At 46.3% G+C, this 10,123-nt stretch overlaps 1 protein-coding gene across 6 annotated transcripts in view; it reads right to left on the reverse strand.

Moving 5' to 3' along the window:
* The window catches only part of Get1 (guided entry of tail-anchored proteins factor 1), a 35,426-nt gene that overhangs the window by 20,422 nt on the left and 4,881 nt on the right, over nucleotides 1–10,123 (reverse strand). The gene's annotated exons all lie outside the window — the stretch shown is intronic.

Consider the following 10,123-nt stretch of genomic DNA (forward strand, 5'->3'; position numbering starts at 1 on the left):
ACATTTGTAGTCTCTGGGTCTGGAATTCTCCGTTCAAGATGTGTGCTCCTCTTTTTGTCCTATTCTGGGTCTGAGGTCATTAGGGGATTAACATGACATGTCATCTTTCTCCAAGTCTAGGTCCTACAGAATGAGTAGAATCACAGAAACCATGCTGGACAGGTGGGTGGAACTGCCAAACTCTTTGTTTTCTGCTCGCTCTCTCTGAAACACTCCTGAATGTTTAGATCTGGGAGTGCTGGCCCTAGGCAAGCTGTGGTTGGGACTGGCACCTAGCCAGGACCTGGAAACTGTCAGAATTCCAGCTGCAACCTGAGACCCTCTAGGAAGTAGCTATAAAAGGAAGCAGCCCCCTCTCTGGTCTCTAATGCTCACAATTAATATACTCTTTTCTTCCCACAGCCTTCCTAGTTTCTCCTCAAACACTGGCCAAAACTTCACTCCAGACAAATTAAATTCCAGCCTGAAGCCAATCTGTGATTCGTTCCTAGAACTGGGTCCCTGGGTACCCTTTCTTTGGCAGGTGGGTCTAGACAGCACAGAACCAAGGCCAGAATCAGGAGGCCAGTGGTCTCAAGAAACCCAGGCAAAGCCATGGTGTGGAACTGGGCTTCTACCTCACACTCTGGGTGCCCTCAATTCCCAGAGCATTTAAAACTGTGGCCTCGGATGGGTTTGCTATTGTCCTTGTGACATCACTTTCCACAAATAATAAAATCACATCCACTATCTTTATGCTTCCAGCCATTTCGAATATAGGAGGAATTACGCCCTGAGGTCATTTTGGCGGTTGATTCAGCTCTGCCCGGCCTGTCGTCTTTTTTCCAAGTTTTAGTCTGCACCTTACAGAATGAAAGGTAAAGCACTTAAAAAACCAAAGGCCGGTGAATAATAAATGCCACACCGCACTACCAACAGGACACAGAGCACAGGTTGAAGCCGAGCATGGAACACTCCTCTCTCCAGTCACCTTTCAGGCCCACCTGTTGGATCACACACATCACACACTTCTTCCAACAAGACAAAAGAGAGAAGCCAAGGGCACTCATGCTCGCTGCGCTGCGAGCGAGCGGTGTGAAGTTGACTCACACGCAAAAAACAAAAAAACAAAACAAAAAACAAAAACAGAATTCAAGACGGAAGCCCGGACATACCCACTGCTCCTCCAGAAAAGTAGCACAGCAAGAAAAGCCCACAGCGCCCCAGACACCTACCGCTATGGACCCAGAAGATGTGGCAACAAACACTTTGATAACCATTTCGACAGTCGGGAAGAGGACTCCCCCCTAACACACCCCTGCCTGCTGCTAGGGAAGTCACCAGACAAATCCCGAAGTGACGCTCGCTCGCCCGCTGGCTCAGGGATCCGGTGCCAGGTCGGGGTTGGCGGCTGTTCCAAGGCCTGACTCCCAGCCCTCCTCCCCTCCAACCCAGAGGCTGAAGAGCCACAGGGAGGCATCCTGGGTTTCCCCCTCCGTCTGAGATGTCAGGGAAATGATTGGCTGATAAAAGCAGCCGCTGGACCCTTTCCCTAATCACTTTAGAGCCCTGACAACAGTCCGTAAAAGGCCAGGCTGAGCTGGAGAGCCAGCGCACCAATCACAGACCTATAGAGAGACGCCTGGGGCAGGCGAGCGAGGCGGGGCCTGGGGGGGCGGGGGCGTAGAAAAAAATCCGCAGCCTAGGGAAAAGCCCAGGCTCATCCAGGAGGGCTTTGGACAAACAACAGAGTTGACTGAAACGGCCGCAGTGGCCGTTTAAAGAGCAGCTCCTGTTTAAAGTTTTCTAGAAGGTTATTATTTTTTAAACCCAGTGAACTGTCATAGGACAGAGATCCCTTTATGAGTGGCCTGTTTCTTGCTTTCTCTACCAACTGTCGGGCGCTGTAAAACTTCACTGACACCTCAGAGGCTGAGAAATAGACGAGGCTACCCGGATGACTGCAACTGGCAAATCATCTTTCCTATTTAAAGGTGTTTGGGGATGGGAGTGTTTATATCAAGCTCTGATGCATCTTACTTATATAGATGATTTGAAGAGCATTAAAAAAAAATCTGAATACAAAACCAGTAAAGAAGCCCAAGTGGTACCAGCCCAGACTCTTTTGATGGCTCACTGACTAAAGTCACTTGCCTCCAAGCTTGTGACCTACCTGAGCTTCATCCCTGGAACCTCATAGTGGAAGGAAAAAAACAAATATACACATTTATACACACAGGCACACACAATACACACTCATACAGACACACGCAAATACATACATACACACTCATACACACAGGCACACACACTCATACACACATACTCTCGAGCGTGCGCTTGCACACACACATTGAAAAATCCTGTTCAAGGGCATTAGTGGCAAAGGCCTGTCACTTAAGAAATGCTGTGAGCGTTTGCGTCCATCTGGTCCCAGACCTTCTCCTTCCCTGGCCACTCATCACAAAGGAGGGGACACTGGAGATCTGGAGCAGGGTGGGACCTCTTTGGCTTCTGAACCTACTCCTTTCACCAGTGTCTCAGAGATCCTGAGATCTGTCCCTGTCCCTCAGGTGGGTGTCAATGATGAGAAATGATACTCTGGTCCCTAGAATACAGCTCAAAGTCAACAAATTCACAAGTCAAAATTTAACTTTGGAGCACCATGAATCTATGGGTGTAGACATAAGTAATTTAGAAGGCAGAGTGACAACGTGACCATTTAGAGAAACAGCATCAATGATTTCTCCCCTGGGACAGGGGACTTCCTGAGGCCTGGATTGGAACTCCTTCCTGTGCGGCAGATCTCAAATCCCATCAGGAGGACAGAGTTGCCCCGATGGATAGTCTTGCCACTATTGGGCACGTGAGTGTGTCTTGCCTGGCTTGTTTGTGTTGTAGCACGAAGGACCCAATGCTGGATAGACCACAGATGTCTTTTCTCCTGGCAGAACCCTGAATAGCACCTTCCAGTACTGTGAAAGCTATCCAGAAGCAGAATGTAGAGCTTCATGGCCAGTTCAAGATTGATTTCTCTGTAACCAACCTATGTGCTGTCTGGAGCAACAGGTTCTCACCGGGTATTTCTAGTGGGCAGCAAGAGCAATGGCAATAGCCTGTGTTGTTGGGTGGGTGGGGGTGGGGCTTCTGGGGTCTCTCTGACTCACAGGGAGGTAACCCGTGTCTGGTACTGAGGTTTTCATTGAGTGTTCAGAGTCTTCAAGGAGCAGCACCTGTCACTAATGTTCAAACTCTTTCACAATTATATTTTTAATTCGATTACAAACAAATGGGGTTTCATAAGGCTACTTTATACATCTCTAGAATAATCATTCCCTACCCTCCTTCTCCCCACCCTCCTATTCCCACCTACCCTCTTACTTAGTTGCCAGTGTTCACCCCATTTTTTCCTGTCATATATAAGCTTATTTCAATGGGTACTAGACCCATTACCATTAAAAGTATTGAAAATGAGCAACTGGGAAGGTTCAACCATAAACATTTATATCAACGCTCTTGCCAAGGCTCGGGGAGCCGGTGCCAGGTTGGGGTTGGCGGCTGTTGCAAGGCTTAGCCCCCAGCCCTCCTCCCCTCCAACCCAGAGGCTACAAGAGCCACAGGGAGTCAGCTGTGGTCATCCGCATGAAGACTGTCCTTAGCTAAGAAGCTACTGGAGAGCATGGCTGCTGGCAAAGGGATAGTCACTTTATGAGTGTGGGCACTAGAAAATTCCCCATGTCCTAGTGGATGATTCCACACTGAGTACTAACTGGATTCAGAAAGCCAAGTAAGTAAATAATCATAATTAAAGTGGGAGGGGTGCGTGATGGTGAAGTCCTAGGAGGAGGGTGTATATAATCAGGATACTTTACATACATGTATAAAATTTTCATGTATAAAACTTTACGTTTAAGATTTTAAATGAGCTTAGACTTCAACTTGCAAAGTTGTCCATTGTTACACAAACTAGCAACCATTCCCCACCAAGGACAGGCATCTGGAGGTAACCAGCCAGCATCTGAAAGACAATGGGAGATTTCAAGCTCCTGGAATCCAGCTGAGGTTTGCACCCCAAAATATCATAATCGATGTTTTTGGGCCCCCGACAAAGAACTCTTTAGTGGCTTGACTGCTTTCCTTTTCTGATCTTCAGATTGAACCCCAATATCTGTCTCTAGGTTTTTATTATTTGTGCTACAATTTTGTTTTCAAAATATCCACATTGTTTATATACTATTTTTCCATATACACAAAAATACTTTTCATATCTTAAGTCCGTTATATGAACATGCTATTTTCCCCCTCTGAGGACTGTGTAAGACAGTAATAAGCTAGGCATATTTTCTAATGGCTGTGTACGTTAGAAATATAAACCGTGGCTGCATTCTCATGTTCTGTGAGGTTTCAAACCCACAGCCAGCTCAGTTAGCACTCTCCTCTCTCTCTCTCTCTCTCTCTCTCTCTCTCTTTCTCTCTCTCTCACACACACACACACACACACACACTCACACACAAGCTCTCAGCTGCTGCACCAGTGACCATGCCTCCCTTCATGCTACCATGCTCCCTGCCATGACAATCATCAACTAACCCTTTGAAACTGTAAGCCCCCAATTAACTCTTCCATAACTTTCCTTGGTCATGGTCATGGTGTTAATAGAGTTCCTGACCACAGGGAAAAGACCATAGAGTCAATCCAATTATAATTAAAATATTTATTGATTACTGCTAGCAGGACAACAGTCTTGGGGCCAAAGTTGAGAGTTCCATGCAAAGGGCAGTGAGGGAAGGATTTTGAAAGGCAAAAACCTTGAATATCTGCACAAGCAACCTACGGCTATGCGCTCTAGCGAGATTAGGTAGCCAAGGCAACCTCAAAAGTCCCTGAATGGGACTGGAGAGATGGCTCAGTAGTTAAGAGCCAGCAACCACATGTTGGCTCACAACCATCTGTAATGAGATCTGGTACCTTCTTCTGGTCTGCAGGCATACATGCAGGCAAAACACTGTATACATAATAAATAAAAAAAAGTCCCTGAATGCCTGCAGGTTACAGAAGTCAAAAAGCAGTTAGTCATACAGTAACAAGTAGGTGGTCATGGCTGTACATTTTGGGGTTGGGGAGGTCACCTAATCAGTGTTACTGGGCACTTATTTTCCAGGGACTGGAGCCAGAGACAAACAGCCTGTGGCCACCAAGATGGACGCCTAGCCTAAAATGGAGTTTCTTTAGCCATCATAATGGCAGTACAAAAGTAACTCAGACAGTGACACAGGCCTATAATTCTAACATTTTGAGAAGTAGGAAAAGGAGACCAAGGATTTAATTTCTAGAGGGTGGTAATTGTATACAACTACAAAATTGGCTGTTGGTTTTGGTTGTTGTTGTTGTAGTCCTGACTGTCCTAGAACTCTCTTTGTAAACCAGGCTGGCCTTGAGATCTGCCTGTCTCTGCCTGTTGGAACCCAGCCCCCAAGGGGTAAAAAGAGATGTTTTCCAGCATAACCACAGGTACCTCCTGTCTTCCTGACCTCACCCCACTGGGATCAATATCCTGTTGGAACCCTTTGACCTGGGGTTTTTGTAAGTTTGTATATAAGGCTGCTCCACAATAAAGGTGGGAGACATTCTCTCAGAAAAGGACCAGGAGTCTTGTGGTTCATCCAAATCTCCAGGCTTTCACCCAATACTCAGACTTAGTGGCCAAGTGGAGGTCCTACCGAGATCAGGAAAGAAAGGGAACCCTGAGAGATCACCCTCAGAAGGCTGGAAAGCAAGTAAGGAGTTGTGAGGGTGGATTGCAAAAGGTACTAGAAAATAGGTACCTCAACTCCTAAGAGAGTTGGATTAGAATGTAGATCACAATCAATCACACAGAGAAAGTTTAAAGAGACAAGGTACTGGTAAGATTTAATTTTAACTTTGAACTAAGCAATAATGCTAAGAAGATTATTAAAGAAATGCCGGAAATCTGCCACTGAGGAATCCCTCCTCCATGAGCTACCCACCAGCAGCCAGCTGACCCAGCAGCCTATGCTTTTGTCTGCTTGAGTCTGCTGCGGGCTCCAGTCAGCCAGCAACGATGTTGTGTGCACAGGCTGGCTGGAGAAATTGCCCCCTGAGAAAAAGTTTGGGCAATATGCTTAGAAGAAACACTGGTTCATCCTGCGGAGCGGTAAGATGTGTGGTGACCCAGATGTTCTAGAATACTATAAGAATGAACACTGCAAGAAACCCCTGGGGATCATCAGCCTAAACTTCTGTATGCAGTTGGATGTAGCCCTGACCTTCAACAAACAAGAGCTCCAAAGGAGGTTCATGTTTGCTATTATCAATGAGCACACTTTCTACCTGGTGGCTGAGACAGATGCTGACAGGAATAGGTGGGTCCAGAGCATCTGCCAGATCTTCGGCTTCAGTCAAACTAAAGAGAGCACTGACACCCTGAGAAACCTTTCTTCAGTCAGTCATAATCTCTGCTCTTCTCCAGCTGAATTCAGCAGCTCCAGTCAGCCCCTGCTCAGAGCAGGATCTGTGGCAGATAGTGAGGATGTGCACATCTTCAAGGCACCCAGCAACACCCTTGTGTATGGAATTTGGAGACCTCCTAGTGGAGTCAGCCATAGCTCCCCCACCACAGCACCACAGACACCTCTGTGGGGCAGCCCTCAACAGAGACCTCCAGCCAGTGACTACAAGTATCCAACACGAGGTGAAGAAACTGCCTGCTGGTCTGCTAAGTCTCTAGAAAAGACTGTTGTGGGTCGATCAGACACTGCCAGGTCTGATGACAACTATGTGCCCATAAACCCATTGGGATGTTCAATTTCTGACATCCCCATGAGCACAATGCCCCATCACTTTGCCAGCCGAGGAAGCGAAATCCAGCCACCCCTGGTCAATATCCACCTCAAGCCTGGCCGAAAAGCAAAGCCAGTACCCCTTGACCTGAGTAACAACACTGTCATCAGTGAGCTCCCTTTCAAGACACCTGTCACCAAGTCTTTGTCCACAGTCAACCACACCTTTAACTCCAACTCCTCTCAGTACTGCCATTCCATCTCCAAAACAGACTCCAGAGACAGTGAGGAGAACCGTGTCCCTATGCAGAACCCAAGGTCTTCATCCCCTGTATCCAGTGGCACTAACAGCCAAGCTCCAAAAAAAGAGTACTGGCAATGTGAATTACATAGCCCTGGACTTTCAGCCGGTCTCCCAGAGCCCTCATCGCGAGCCATCCCCATCATCTGTCACATCAGATGAGAAAGGAGAATATGCCCAAATAGATGAAGAAAAGACCCAGGCCCTACAAAAGACCATTCAAGAATGGACAAAGATGCGAGAGTCCTCAAGGCCCTCCAGAGATGCCAAGCTATGGTAAGGATGGCCATCCCTGACACCTCCTCTCCTTTGTGACTTTTGTTCAAAAGATGTATGTTCTGTATGTATGGTGTGGCCACACATGTGTGTATGAAGTGTGATTGTAAATGTGTGACTGTTAACAAAAAATGCTATTGTGTTGTCTTTGAATCGTTTAATTGCTGGGGAAGGAGCAACAGTTGTTAAAGTACAGGTTACTTGGAAGGGAAATTCTGGTTTTTTTCCATGGAAGGTGAAGAGCGTGGATTTCTCCCAGACTGGTATGGTTTCATGGAGCAGGACCCCCTGAAGCAGTGGCCCAGGTGGTCTGAATATTTGTTTTCATTTAAATTTGATCAGTTAGAAATGGTAGTGGTCACAGTCAATCACTTTTAAAAGGAAAAAGGAGGAATATGATATAGAAATAATACTTTGTATTGAACGGATCCTCATTTGTTGATACTTTGTATTGGGATGGATCTTCATTTGTTGATGCTAGTTAGGTTTTCTAGATATATATTCTTCATACCATTCAAAGACCAATGGAATATATGGCATTTAAATGGTTTAGGGTTTTTCTTGACAGTGAGACACAACTGCTCCTAGCACACCAATTATATCTGAGAGGAAGATGGGCATCCAAGAAATTCATTATAGAGTTTGACTTGGACATGGCAAGACCAGCCATTTGGGCAAGAAGCTACTCTTGCCTAAACCATTTCCAATGCAGGACAGTTTAGAATTTTCTGCTTCATGAAAGAGTCTGCCAGACATTCTACAGGACACAGAAAAAAGATGACACACAAACTGCCAATGCAGGTGGAGAATTTCCTGCTTTGCTGAGAAGTCTGCCAGACACATTGGCCTGTAGGCTAAAGATGGATGCCTCAAGGTTACCAAGAAACTTTGGGTGACTGTCTAGGAAGCAAGGTGTCTCTGTCAGTTCTAGAGTTTATATATTATCCTTCTATGGTCTTTGATGGAGTTGAAGATAGTTATAGTAACACACCAAGAGTGGTTAAAATCTTATGGTTCTTACTTGATAACTGTTTTGTTATATATAAAGAAGGGGGAAGATGTTGGAACCCAGCCCCCATGGGGTCTCTAAGAGTTGTTTTCCAGCATAACCACAGGTACCTCCTGTCTTCCTGACTCACCCCACTGGGATCAATATCCTGTTGTGAACCCTTTGACCTGGGGTTTTTGTAAGTTTGTATATAAGGCTGCTCCACAATAAAGGTGGGAGACATTCTCTCAGAAAAGGACCAGGAGTTTTGTGGTTCACCCAAATCTCCAGGCTTTCACCCAATACTCAGACTTAGTGGCCAAGAGCAGCCTCATCTGCCTCTGGAGTGCTGGGATTAAAGGCATGTGCCACAATTCCCAGAGAAGATAAAAGTATTCTTTAAAGAGAGAAAGAACTCTGTATTGAGGAGCCATTACGAATCCCTGGGTACCCCTGACTTTTCTGGGGACCTCTTTTTCTCCCAGTCCCCCTGTTTGAACCTATAAAACCTATCTTTAACGAGATCTCCAACTCTGCTTCTGGCTGGAGAACAGTTCAGCAGTGAAGACAATGTCCTACTTTTTCAGAGGTCCAGAGTTCAGTTGCCAGCACCCAACTGGGGATGGCTTACAACCACCTGTAACTCCAGCTCCAGGGGATCTGAATCCACAGGCACCTGTGCCTGCAGGACACACACATACAAATAATTAAAAATAAAATAAAATTTAGCTGGACATGGTGGCACGCACCTTTAATCCCAGCATTCAGGAGACAGAGACAGGCAGATCTCTGAGTTCAAAATAGCTTGGTCTGCTTTAATGGTTCCAGACCAGCCAGGTAATACCCTGTCTCAAAATAAGTAAATAGGGGCTGGAGAGATGGCTCAGCGGTTGAAAGCACTGGCTGCTCTTCCAGAAGTCTTGAGTTCAGTTCCCAGCAACTACATGGTGACTCACAACCATCTATGACAAAATCTGATGTCTGGCCTGTCAACTAAAAGGCCAGGTTTACCCAGGTAGACCAGGCCACTTGGGAGGCTGGGTTAAGACCACTTAACCAGTAAGTTGGAAACCAGACTGGATCATGCGGTGAAAATTAAAAATCAAAATCCTAATGCACTGGGTTCCGTCTTTAGAGCCGCCAAAACAAAAGGGAGGTGGGGGGGGGCTACAAATAAAGGATAAGGGGCACTGTGAACTGTGCCCCGCCTCCCCAATCCTCTGATCGGCTAATTAGATCATACAACTGTTACTAGCTGGACTAAGACAGGTTTGGAACCAAAGCACCTCGGGCTATCTTTAGTGTCACTTAACAGTTGACTGTCACTGCACACGGCCTGATCGACATGCACTTTTATAACCGCCAGATAAACCGTGTTGGAAAGTACAGGCAGACCCCTGGCTTCCACAACCCCACAGATACCTGAGGCCCAGATTCTCCTGGTTTGCAGTAACCGGCTTGGTATCTGGTATTTTACAAGTGGCTTAGGCCTCATTTTGCTCTGTAACTATTAAACTTTACCAGACGCTTTTACCGTGTTGGAACATGATCATTTGAGGTAAGATAAATACATCTGTGTGCCCAGGTCATGGTCACTCACATTTAGTTCCCTGGAAGGTGGGGACCCTAGTTTGTTGGTGGTAGTGGTTTGCATGGCACCGATAAAACTATTAAAACACCTTCCCTTCTTACCAACAGGGAACTTATCGGTTAAAGATGCCAGTTGTGACGACCAAAGCTCAGAGCTCTACCCTCCCAGCGACTTTCCGCCTCGACCC

The sequence above is a fragment of the Cricetulus griseus genome, chromosome 4 (genome assembly GCF_003668045.3).
Source record: "Cricetulus griseus strain 17A/GY chromosome 4, alternate assembly CriGri-PICRH-1.0, whole genome shotgun sequence".
Lineage (NCBI taxonomy): Eukaryota > Metazoa > Chordata > Mammalia > Rodentia > Cricetidae > Cricetulus > Cricetulus griseus.